The following is a 13,451-nucleotide window of genomic DNA, read 5'->3' as shown; positions in this document are numbered from 1 at the left end:
TCAGAGATAATGGGGAAGGAATTTTTGTTTTCTTATTACTGTAGTGTTCCATAGGAATCACTTTCTTTGCAAGTACTGTACTTTGCACCGATGTTCTGTTCTGTTTTTCATGACCATTTCAGTACTTTGATGAATTGAGTGTACAATGAAACGACAACAAAGAAATCAAGCTCTTCTGTTTTTGTCAATTTTAATATTGTGAAATGTTCATTTAATATTTTAAATTCGACCGTAAATAACATCCTGACTATGTCTGCATAATTTCTTCGCTGATTAATTATTTTGTTTAAATAAACTGGATATATGGGAAAAGGCAGGCAAATGTTTAATACTGTCAGCTTTCATGACTGACATATATGAATAGATTAAACTTTCTCCATTGCCTTTTATGCTAACCCATTTCAAAATTAAACAAACAAATCACTTCATCTTCCTGTCTCTCTTTACAGCAAGGTACCATCTGCAGTTTCCAGCTGGTTTAGTTACACGTTCCACCCCCTCACCAGTGCACTGTGCCTGAGTCTAAGAAGGTTCTTCACAGAAGGTGCAAATTGGCTCCTCAAACCTTAGGGCTACTGCGCTCTGAGGGAGGCTGCGAATGACTCAAGAGACAACAGGTCCAACACAAACCTATCATTACATTGGCTAGGATTTCACCTGTCAGTAGGTAGAAGTCCTAGGGTGCTGTTTTAGATTGATGGAAGTACAGTATGGAACAGTGGTCAGGATTCTAGACTCGTAATTGGAATTTCAGATCCCATCCCAGGTGGGGCCTTACTGTTGTATGCTTCAACAAAGGTTCATCTCCCAGATTGCTCCAGTGAAATACTTTTCTGTATGGGCGGGGGGCAGAATGTAAACACTTTGTAAAATAATCATACACAGCACTTGTTCTCAGATTAGACATAATAATAATAATAATAATAATAATAATAATAATAATAATAATAATAATTGCTTACACTTATATAACGCTTTTCTGGACACTCCACTCAAAGTGCTTTACAGGTAATGGGGACTCACCTCCACCACCACCAATGTGCAGCATCCACCTGCCATAGAATCAGGGATAGCAGCATTTTATGGTAAAATAATTCAATTATGTTTTAAACATAATACTAAATAATGTCTGTTTTACAAATTGTGATACAGTTAAATGCAGAATGGAGTGCTCAAGCCCATATGCTTTTCACACTCCTTACAGCAGCCAATTGCTTAAATGTTATCAGAAATGGAAATGTATTGAGGATCCAAAAGTCTATTATTCTTTATTGAGTTATTTTAATATGAAAAGCACACTGTTGTTCTGGAAGCCTGTGTATTGTACTCACTGAATAGGAAGAGCAAATGACAGCAAAATTAATAAAACCTTTTAATGTAAAAGCAACAATTCATGAATAGATTTCTGGGTAGCCTATTAAGAAAGTGGAAACACACATACAGTATATGGTATAAGTAAAAAAAATCAATTTATTTTATATGACAGCATAAACTATTGAATGCTTTGAGGTAGATTAAATAAGAGGGATTTTGGTATTTTTTCCCCTCATCTAGTATTTGCTTCCAGTCGCTACATGTAGCCTCTATGTGTATATTCTGAGGGTGGAAGGTAAAAGGCTGACCTCTATAAAGGAGCAGTGAATTTGCTGTTCTGCTTATCACTATGACACCCACAATGCTTGTCCCATGCTGCACCATTTGGTGATCCCATGATAATAGATTTTTCATACAGAATGAAAGCAATAGGAAATATTTGCATATAAAATAATGTGACAAAATGAGGTGTTTAATAATGTGGACCTGCTGTACCTTTTCTGGCTCAAGCTATTTTTAGCTGGGGGCCATTCAAAGATGAATACTTGGGTATTCAGCCAAGAATGGAAATGTTTTGAAGTGCTATTCATATGACAAACGTAGTTAAAGGATTAAACTGCTAGACAATTATTAGGCTTCAAAATGGCTTCGGTCACATTACTCACTGAGGTGTGAACAATACAAACACAAATTGTCCGTATAACTTCAAAACACTAAAGGCCATACCTTTGTAATGAGGTAAAATGAAAAAAAAATGAAAGGTATGGGTGTGTGACTGGAAGCTTTTCTCACAGTACTTTTTCTCACGGTTTAAGTGTCTTTTTCCTTTTTAAGTTTACTTCTTCACCACCCAGAAGAAAGTGTTTATGCAATAGTCCTGTGTCCAGAAGCTGCTAAACCAGTTAAAGGAATTTGCGGTCATTTCTAAAGAACTCCTTACAGGTATCAAATCAAAGAAGGTTAAAACCTCCAAAGGTTAAGACATTTTACGTGTATTTGTATTTGATCACGTTGTGGTAAACGTTTCAAGGTTGTTAGTGTTTTCACAGTCCCTGTGCAAAATTTCCACACAATCAATCGCAGTGTTTAAGAATGATGTTTGCAGGGTTGCAAGCTGGTGCAGTAGTTACTGTAGGTTTGGTCCCTTACAGGGCTGGGACCCTGAGGTTCAATCGTGGACCTGGGGTGCTATCTGTGTGGAGTTTGCGTGTTCACATTGGTTTCCTCCAGGCACTCCAGTTACCTTCTACGGTCTTAAGATATACTGGTAGGATAATTGGTTTCTGGAAAAGCTGACCCTGCTGCAAGTGTGTGTTAGTATTTGTGTGTGTGCCCTGTGATAGACTGGCATTCCATCCAGGGTGAATCCTGTCTTGCGTCTTTTGCTTGCTGGGATAGTATCTGGCTCTCCCGTGACCCTGTATAAGATAAAGTAGTTAGAAGATGGATGGATGTATTATCCTATTGTATTGGGCTAATAAGCAAGCAGGCTTTTAAGCTGTTATGATTAATAACATAGTTATATGTTAAATAAATAACATAGGTTAAATAAATAACTTTAACCTGAAAATAAGTAATACTAAAGACTATTTCTACTATAAACATAGTTATATTCTGCAAATGAAATAAGATTCATTAAATACAAAACATCAATAATGAGAACTCTATCCTACTGTATTGCATACAGTACAATATGTATAGATATACTGTATATATATTGCAAGCCATGATCATCATTTATAGACCCAGTTAACAAACTGCAAGAATACATCGAGCTTTTGATTAATATAGATTTATAACTTTTCCTCAAAGAATAGAAAGATGAGAACAATTTCAATTAATCTTCATTTTTTCTCCTAAGAAAAAATGACTCCTTCATGGTCTCTGCAGCCTAGGACTGAGACAGCAGTCTTGGAGAGCTCTAGTGGTTAGGATCACTGTAGAAAGGATATTTTTACCACCTGAGGCCTACCTGTCAAGAAATCCAATGTCCAGTTGCATAAACCCAGATTCCTGAGTTTTGGGACAAGCCTGGGAGGAACAATTGTATTAAAGACCAAGCTTTAAACTATAAACAGCATCCTAACATAGATGCCCCACCTGCCTAAATGTTCTAGGGCATTATATAGAAATAGAGATATGGCATCATTAACTGACCAATTCAGGAGGTAACTAAACTAAATTATACATAATTTTAATGAAACTTTACAATTGTAATGTTGCATAAATCATTTCAAACAGTCTCCCCATCTGACGCTGCACTTTTGACACTGCACTTTTGTGAATTATAATTTAATAACACAAAACAGATAAGCTATGAAAAAACCACTGAAAGAGCAAGAAAATGGGTCACATTTCTTGTTGAATAATTAGAAGATTGACCTGATTATTCTGAGGCACTCCCCCCCCACAAATCACAATTGCACACAAAAAATCAAGTCAGTGAATCATGCTGTTATGTAAATTCACTGCTGCTTGACACTGAAATCTGTTCCTTGCAAAGCTTCCAAGTGTCCTACATACAAATTCCACATTTATCAAAGTTTGTCCTACTTTCCTAGATATCTTTGCTGTGGGGGAATGTGTTGTAATGAACAGACTTCAGAGCTGCTGTCTACCCAAGCTGCTGGATGACAGAATGAGATGACAAAGCATGATATGTTCTGACATCATATGTCCCATTTTTGTAATAGGTTATTGAATTTAAGTATTTATTTCCTTTTAACTATTCAAGCAGCAAACCAAATAATTTTTGACACACTTGGGCAAAAAGCAGTTTAAAATTAAAGCAATAAAATACCAGTATTTCAAAAAATGTTTGTGTTCAAATATCTTATTGTTTCATATAAGGATATAACAAAAGAATTGAGAGTGGTCAAGGATGTTTGTCAAAAGTATCCTTTTTAGCTGTCCAAAAGAAAAGACCCAGATTCAAACTTTTTTTAAAAACAATACACAAAAGAAAATGATTGGAGCTTTTCACTGAACAAGTATAAAGGCCTGATTATTTCTTCAACCAACTATTGTAACCAGATGGAAATGGACTTTTTGCAGAACAGTGTCTAGTGTTAAACATCGTGCAAGCTCTGCAGTGGCATGAGGTTGTTGTTTTTTTCCTCAGGCACTGGTAGCTTATTGAAGAAGAATAATTGAATGCTGTAAAACATCAAACATTTTGTTCCTCTTTTGAATGTTATCCAGTTCCAGAAGGATTATTAGAAGGCTGTGTTCTAGCAGGATAAAGGCTTTTAGTATTCTGCAAAATCTACAAAGAAAAGGCTGCAAAAAAGGAAGATTACAGGGAAAGACTGGCCACTTCAGTCGCCCGACTTGAATCCTATTGAGATGTTTAAGTTCAACTGAAGACTTTTGCTACTGTTCATTGAGGAAATAAAAGTAAATGATGGAACCGAAACCCATCAATGTTGAAGAAAGGGCAAAAGTGTCTCCCAAGAGTTTTAACTCAACTAGATAAGTTGATTGAGAACACATTCTCATTTCCAGAAGTGACCTGGTGATTACTCATTTCCAACAGCAGGAGCAATCTGAGGGTTGAACCTGGATGGGGAGTAGAACAGCTGTGTGCATCCTGAGACTTGAACCCATGACCCTACAGTTCCTCACCACTGTCCCTGGAGTTCATTTAACATTACAAAACAAATGCTATAAGAAAAGCAAACAGGATGAGCACAAAAATGCTTATGTATCAGTGCCCAGATGCATTTGTCAAATTGTGACATGAGATTACCTTTTCATATTATTTATTTTAGATCAAATAAACACCTATTCTCACTCACTGAAACATAACAATTGTTATTTTTAGTCTGTTCAGTGCAATAATGACAGAGGACAGAAATGGTCAAATCAAGTCATTTTGATTGTACTATACCAGAAATTCCTAAACCAACTGAAATGTGAATATTGTTATTACATTTTTATTAAAAGCAATCAATAATAGTTGAAATGCATAATCTAAATCCAAGGTAAAATTTCATTATATAATGATTTGCTGTGGCAGTTACATGATTTCAGAAACCTTGGTTTAATCTGTATTCATACAGGTAATGATCTCAGATACCTGAAGAACATGCAAATCTTGCCTGTCAGGACACAAATACAAAAACACCAAATTCTGTAAATGATCTGTTGTCCCAGTTTCTGGGTGTGCAAAAAGTATTTTCATCTGGTTTTAGAAGATAAGGTCATAAAAAGGTCAGAAAGGTTTCAAGATAAAACATCAGATCATGTTTTGTCAAGTTATAGGGTCCTTCAGACTGTATAATTTAACCAGGTGTTCCCACCAGCTAACCACACCAGGGTGTGAGCAACTAGAACCACGAAATGCAGGTATTTTCATGTTTCAGAGTCTTCAGCATACTGTATAATGTACAGTATAATCTATGTTGAACCTACCTACTGTAGTTACAGTATAAATGTAGTTTTATCTTAAAGAGATTTCAATCCTTTTCAAGACACAAAACAGCATTGACCTTGGGACACTTTGCAAGCATTGAAAGAATGTGATATATTTGAAAATTATTGTTTCTCCAACTCAGGAAAAAAAATAGGTTTGAAGTCAGGAGGTGGTTCAACCTTCAAAGCTTTGCGTTTCAAATTTGTGCTATGAATAATTCATGATATCTGTGCTGAAGCCAAGGTACAATAAGACTCTTATTAACAGATGGAGATGCGGCCATTCATTATGCGGTACTGATAGTGTGACTTAATATCCAGTTTACTGCTGTGTCTAACAGCTTTCATTGTATTCCTTTGGTAGGAAATAAAAAATTAAAACCTAGGAAGCTAATATACTGATTTTAGCCTCATTTCTGTTAAACTGTGGTTTAGAAAAGAAAATTTCCTTGCAAAAAACAACTGTTGACATTTGAAATGAAAAGGCAGAAATATACTGTACCATTAACAGCTTTTAAAATGTTTGTGGACAGCAAATTACACCCAAATTATCTTTTCGTCCTCCAGTTTTTAATGTCTCCTGATGATTTACTGTGATGTTCTTTTCCAGCAAGAAACATAATACAGTACAGTGTATGCGTTACTTGATTTCACACACCTCCGTCAGGAATGTCATTAATCCATTGCCTGTAAAAAAAAACACGTCAACATCTGTGTAACCTGCCCACTTTCTTTACGTACTGTATGAATTTCAAGAAAAGAGGAAATGAGACCTTCCAAGAGCTACAGCTTCTTGTCAGGGGTTAATCTGAAAGGATCAAAGCTACCTACAGTAACTACAGTATATTAAGCAACGATAAACTTAAAAAAAATAACATGTTCCGATTATTATTTTAGTATACTGTAGTTGATTGACAGTTAAAGATAAGCACAGTGAACCTCATGGTAAAATGGGAAAATAGAGACAACATCTAACAAAAGTGGTCATAAAACGAAGATTGCTTTGCCCAGCCATGACCATGCAGCTAAAAATTTAACATACAGTAAAGGATTTCGTGGCTAGAGGGCTTAGGTAGCGTGCATAATTATGATATTTCTCAGACATATTTGTCAATCCTGGCTAGCCCATTCATGCAATGGGCATGTGGTGAAGAAAATAGGAGAGGGAAATAAATATCTGTAGCGGCTTACCACCTTCTCTTTATTCAGAAGTTTGAACATGCTCGTTGCATTCCTCTCAACAAAGACCAGAGAGGATGAAAGCGTCCTGCCCATATACTGTACAGCTGCTGGCAAAGTGTGTGCTTTCTCTCCCTGGCATTCAAGGAACTTTCAGATGAAAGTAGAGAATGCTTAAGGTATTAAATTCCAATAATAATCCCCTGTTATTATTCAGTTGCTTTATATCCCACATATTATTATTTTACCCCTCACCTACCCCTTTCTTCATAGCTCAGCTTTTGTTATTCCAATAGCTACATGTATTGCCTTGAAAATCTGACCCCTTTCCAATAATATCTTATGTAATTTAAATTCCAAACTATGTATACACATGTTTTTTAAGTTGATATTTTAAATAAAGCAAACACTCCCTGAATATAGTTTCAGGGCTGAGAAAAGATAAATGTCAGTGAAAATTGAAAATAAAACTCAAATAGCAAAATATTTAGGTTACATAAGCATTCACCTCATTTGTTTTGGAATACTTAAATCAGTTCAGGTGTACAAAATAACTGACATAATAGTGGCAAGATATGGTTAAAATAGTAAAAGATTTTGTTGTCAGATGAGACAAAAATTGAACTTTTTATCAATAGTTTATGGTATGAGGTGAATGGTGATCAATGATATCATTTGTATCTCTAGTGAAAAAGTACACACATGAGAATTAAATGGGAGTTATCTATAAGTAAATGTACACAACAATATTTCAGAAATCTGTGTAACTTGTTTTTGTTGCTGGGCTTACAAATGGAAGGAAAAATAATAAAAATTAAGTTTAAATAATTGAACTTTTTAGTATAAATCATAGTGTTATATCTATGCAAACCCAACACAGCTCATGCACTCAACAGCATCCCTACTGTAAGACAAAGACCCAAACACAAAGCCAAAGCTACACAGCAGTTGGTTAAGAATAAGAATGTACTGTAAATGCCCTTGAGTGCCCCAGTCAAAATTCTGACCTAAATCTTTGTCAGGACGAAAGACTTGAAAACTGCTGTCCAACAGCGATCCCCAACAAACCTGATACTGACTTACAGTAGCAGGTAAGCAAAGAAGAATGGGCTAAAATTGCACTATCTGGATATGTAAAGCTAGTAGAGACTCATTCAAAAAGACAGCTGTAATTCCTGCCAAAGTTGCTTCCACATGCATTCATTCAAGAAGTGAATACCTTTGTCATCCGCATTGTTTATTTTTGTTTTATTTTTGCTGTCATCGAACGTCTTATAACCATATTGTAACGAACAGTTCTTTCCGGACCCTATGCGGACGACACAATCCAGAATCGTGAGGAAACACTTGGAAAAAGTCATGCAGGAATACGGGGATGAAATCAGGGGGGTGTGTCCAAAGTGCGCTGGTGCACGGGGAGGAGTGTCCTAGGCAAACAATCCCAAAGTAATCCAGAGAGGGAATCCAAAAACAAGAATAAGTCCATAACCAGGTGATCCATCCAACAAGGAATTAAAAACATGAACCGGGTCGGAACCGGACCAGGCGCTTCCAGGTCCCGGACTCGCACGATACGGAAAGCAGATGCAGAGCCCGGATGAACATCAGCGCCTGGCTTTTAAGGTTGGCTGGGAACAGGGGTCAGGTGCACAGAATTAAATCCAAAGTGAAAGAGCCGAAGCGCCCTTAAGGAGGAGGGACTACATTCGTGACACATATAAGAGTTCACTTTGAGCATTCATGTTTTGAAAATGTTAAATGTAAAATGTTCTTTTTTTAATAAATTGGTATGAATCATTTTTCATGGCCCTGTAAAACCTCAAAACCTATAGCCAGTGAATTTTATCTGTATTATATTATATTCTGCATTTCTTCTACCAAAATATCATGGTATTTATTTTAATACTGTATTTTTTAAAAAATCTATTGAATGTTGAATGATTTTCTCATGCAATCATGAATTTGCAGAATAAGCAAAATGTAGAAATGCTTTAAGCAAACATTTCACAGATATTTGGTTGCGGGCAAGCCACACATTCTGAAGCAAATTAGTTAAGCAATTCTTATGCTATTTGCCCAGAGAGAAAATCAGGCCTTTTGCCTTTGCGTTAATCTTGCCTTTTCTTAGGAGTGCATATGAAAAAGGATGAAAACAGGAAGCCCAGTGTCATCAAGTATTGTTGATACCATTTTAAAGCACTTTACCAGATAATTAATGTTATTAGGACGCTTGCCTCTTCTTTATAGAAATTTAATACAGACCAGGCCATCTACCCACCTCCTAGTTCTCTGTAGATGCACAACATTATCCTGGAAGGATATTGTCTGAAATTCAAAACTTTGTCCTTGCTCATGCCTGAGAAATGCTATATAGGTGCATTTTTTGTTATTTTCTTCCTAATTTTCAGCTTGAAGTTAGCCTCTTGCTTGTTCCTTTGAAACCCACACGCTGAACCACTCCCCATGTTTTATATTTCTTGCTTAAATCAAATAGTTGTATATTGTTCATGAATAGGGATGCAGGAAAGCTAATTGCAACATGGGTCTTCATGTTTGATATTAAGAAAGGTACACAGGGGCTCCCTGACAAATCAACTGCTTATCTGTATATTTTTCCTCAGTACAGTATTGGAGATGAGGAAATAGGTTTGGAAGTCCCATTACCATCAATTCTGTTTTTGACAACTGTGTAGGTGTGTGATGTCAGGTAGGAAAAAAATAAACTACAAGACTCCCTTAAACTACAAGGATGGTACAAAAGGAATGCTTCATGTACCACTTGATAAGCAACAAAATGAAAAGCATTAGTTCATAATGTCCCTTGTATGATAAGCATGACACCCCTTACTGTAAAATGTCAAACAGTTGCAGGTTCAACTGGCTCAGCTATGATACCCTAATCAGAAATACAATTACTGTGATTTATTTACTGACAGTTTGCAGTAGGACCTGACTCTCATCAGAATCCATACACATGGTAACTGCATTAGATCTTATGACATCAGAGTCGCATGGAAAACTGGAATTTCAAGCAGAAGATGTGCCAATATCATATTTGAATTTCTTTTCAAAATACCTCCTAGAAAAATATCCAGAGCTTAATACTAAAACATCTATAAATATTGTGATGTAGAAAATAAAGATGTGGAAGTGAAGAAGCTTTAAACAGCTGGTTAACCAATTGAAACAAAGAAAACCTACAGGGCCTAAAGCTCATCTGAAGGATGCACAGTAGACATTATATTAATAGCTCCACATCAAGAGCATACAGAAGTTAAACTGGTTTAACTGCATTTGTAGTCAGCGATTGGTGCTCTCGATTGTTTTACTTTTATTTTATTTTCTGTACTCATGATAGAACATTTTTTATTAAAGCATATGAATGTGATGAATGTGTATATTGTCCAAAAGCAGTCTTCATCGTTTGTCAAATTACAAAGGTAACTTTAAATTTCCCAAGAAAAAACCCAGGTCTTGCATTACATGGCAAAGACAAGTGAGACAAGTGCATGATTATTTCTGAGCACTGTATTAAGGACTGAATATAAGAAAAATCATACACAGCTATATTTTTTGTTACATTCACCCACTGGAAGGACATTTGTAATTGTCGGGAAGGTCGAGGTTTTTGATTTGATTTGACAAGACTGGTACAGCAGATTTCCTTGGATGTGAATTCGCCTCCCCAAACTATACAGTATGTAAATTATTTTTAGAGACAGAGAGAAAAAAACTCCCTGTCTGCTCGAATTATTATCAACTAAACTCTTTAATTTAGAATGCTTAATTTACCAAATAGGATTTTAATGGAAAACCAGCAACATGCGTTAAAGCAACTCATGCAAAGAAAAAAAATATGTGGTGACCTCTAAATGTGCGTAAGGAAGGAATATGCTCCTGAAAATCCACTTTTTACAGTACAGGAATGATTAATGTATGTGTTGCTTATGCAACTACATAGGAACTACGTAATGCAAATATACATCAAACTGCTAAAACAGTTTCATGCTGTTTCATGCTTTTCATACGTCAAATGAAAAAAAGTGAAACAGGATTTCCCTTGCCATCATTTTCTTTTTTTATTCCATTACAAAGATTACAGCAAAATTAAGAAAGACATACAGTACTTGAGTCTATAGCTCGGCATTTAATTTTTTTTACAAAACTTCATTTAAAACTGATTAAATCTTTGAAGAACCATTTCTTTGATTTATTTAATCTAGTTAAATATAATTAAGTAATTAAGATCAAAGTTGAATTGAGAAACAGGACACTGTGATCCTTGAGCAGTCGAATTGCTTAATCCTGCAAAAATTATCCTTGTGAAACAAAGAATAAGGAAAAATGTCTTGTTTTTTAAAATAAAAATGGCAAAATGGCGTACTGCGTGTAAATAGTGATGTTTCACACTGATACAAATCTTTAAAAACAATCTGTTATTTCAATATCCATTGTACTGTAAAATATGCATGACTGAGAGCCATCTGTTGAAATGATTAAAATCCGTGGCCCAGTATCTAAGACTAAAATGTAAAGAGAAAAGGATATAGCAGTTATAGTTGTGTATGGGTTAATCATTCAACAGCCTGTCCTTCCTCTGGCTTACTTGTATTTGGCAGCAATCTTCTGTCAGCACATTGCTGCAATATTTCATCTCCATTGTAAGATTATGATCTGGGGAAACAACACGAATCTCTGCTTTATATTGAAATCATATACATTTCTTCCCCTAAAGTGAAATTCCTGACTTTTATTGACATATCGTTTTTTCCCAGAATACAGAAAGTATGACTAGCCCCTAGCATTATAGCACTGTGGGAATGACTGGGAGAGAGCCTCTGAGAAGGATCTTGTTATCAAACAAAAGAAACACATGCATACAGTATATACTGTAATGTATATACAGTATATACTACTGTGCAAACATCTTTGATATTTTGCATTGTTTTACTCATTTCACTTATTGATTTTTCTTTGTCTTTATGGAAGCACAATTCTATGGTGATTTTCTGTATTTTGTAATACAAAAAGTAGCCTTTATGGATGTGTAGAAAGGAACAAATAACATTTACGAAGAGGAACACTTGAGAATCAGTTGATTAAATTTGATTACGAAAGGGATCAGCTACAGAACACTTCAGTTTGGCTGCTTATGTATAGATTAACTTGAGCTATAGTGCTCATGTTTTTGAAGCTTCCAATCAATGTCAATTAAAAATTAATAAAAATTGATAAATTTAGTTTCTTTTCACCCAAACGTAGCTGTATTAATAGCACTCAAAGTTGTTATGATTGTAGAAATTATTTACGACAGTATAAATAGTTATATACTGTAGTCGTATAATAGAAAATACTAATGTGGGTTTTTGAGTAAATTGTTAATGATTTCTCCATGCATGTATTTTAACTCCTGATTGTGTATAAGGCTTGCACAGCACTGGCAATGTGTATATATTATATACAGTACATGTACATACTGTATACATAGTTTGTCACCAGATGTTATCCTCAGAACACAAGTCTTTTAGTATGCAGGGCATGTATTGCTCCTAAGCCTGAATTGAAGATTTCTCTATGAGATCTATGTGCCTTTCGTGCACAAAGTAATTGTGCTAGTAATGGAAATGACCCCAGAGAACCCAAGAGTCTACATTCCCCCTCTGCAAAGAAATCCCACTCTTGAAATGTACTGCTAGGGTAATATTGCTTCATTAAAATAACTGCTTGGGGGAAGCCTGTTACTGTCTCATTTCATTAGAAAGAAAACAAATCTGGATTTGCTGTTTGTGCAGCATCGGATCTCAACAAAGAAAAGCTTTGTTCAATGGGAGTTATTCTTCCTCACAGAATCCGTGTACATCATTATCCCCACCAGCAATGGAACAATGCTTACATTATTGCTTATCCATCTGTAGGCACCTGTATAAATAAGAAGACTGGAAACTCTGATTCATAATATAGTATTTTGGACTTAAATCTCATGAAAACAAGATACCAATGAAGAGACTGTCAAGCAAATAAAACAATGTATCTTAAGTAAGGTGTTGAGAAGGAATTTTTCATGATTTAATCTGCTGTAGTATGTGCCAAATAACCTGAAAACCCTCCGAGGTATACTCTTTTAAAATATTTCCACCTATAATCATCCTCATTTATCTCTTTATATTAGTATATGACATTTTTCTTTTAGTATGCAAAGTAAACAACTGCCCCCGTGTTTTTCAAGCAATTTGGAAGTTAGCAGGGTCTTACTAAAGAGCATAGGGAGAGCTTAAGCACGCATTAAAATGTGAAGTTTCAGAAAGTCCTTGGCATGCCAGGTTTCCTAATTCACGAAGAAGGCATTCAACAACATTCCTGGGAAAATTAGTCATGATATAGGCAGCCTGTAAAAATACCTCCAAGTAAATAAACAAAAAACGTTCTCAAATGAATTAATGCTTTTTACTTATATTTTATTTTTTTTACAAATATACCTCGCAAAATGTCAGGTAATCCTGTTTTTCTTTGTAGGAAAAACAAATGAGCACTCATGTTTATACTTT

This window comes from Lepisosteus oculatus, chromosome 3, assembly GCF_040954835.1.
Source record: "Lepisosteus oculatus isolate fLepOcu1 chromosome 3, fLepOcu1.hap2, whole genome shotgun sequence".
Classification (NCBI taxonomy): domain Eukaryota; kingdom Metazoa; phylum Chordata; class Actinopteri; order Semionotiformes; family Lepisosteidae; genus Lepisosteus; species Lepisosteus oculatus.
Note: the sequence above shows the minus strand (reverse complement) of the source record.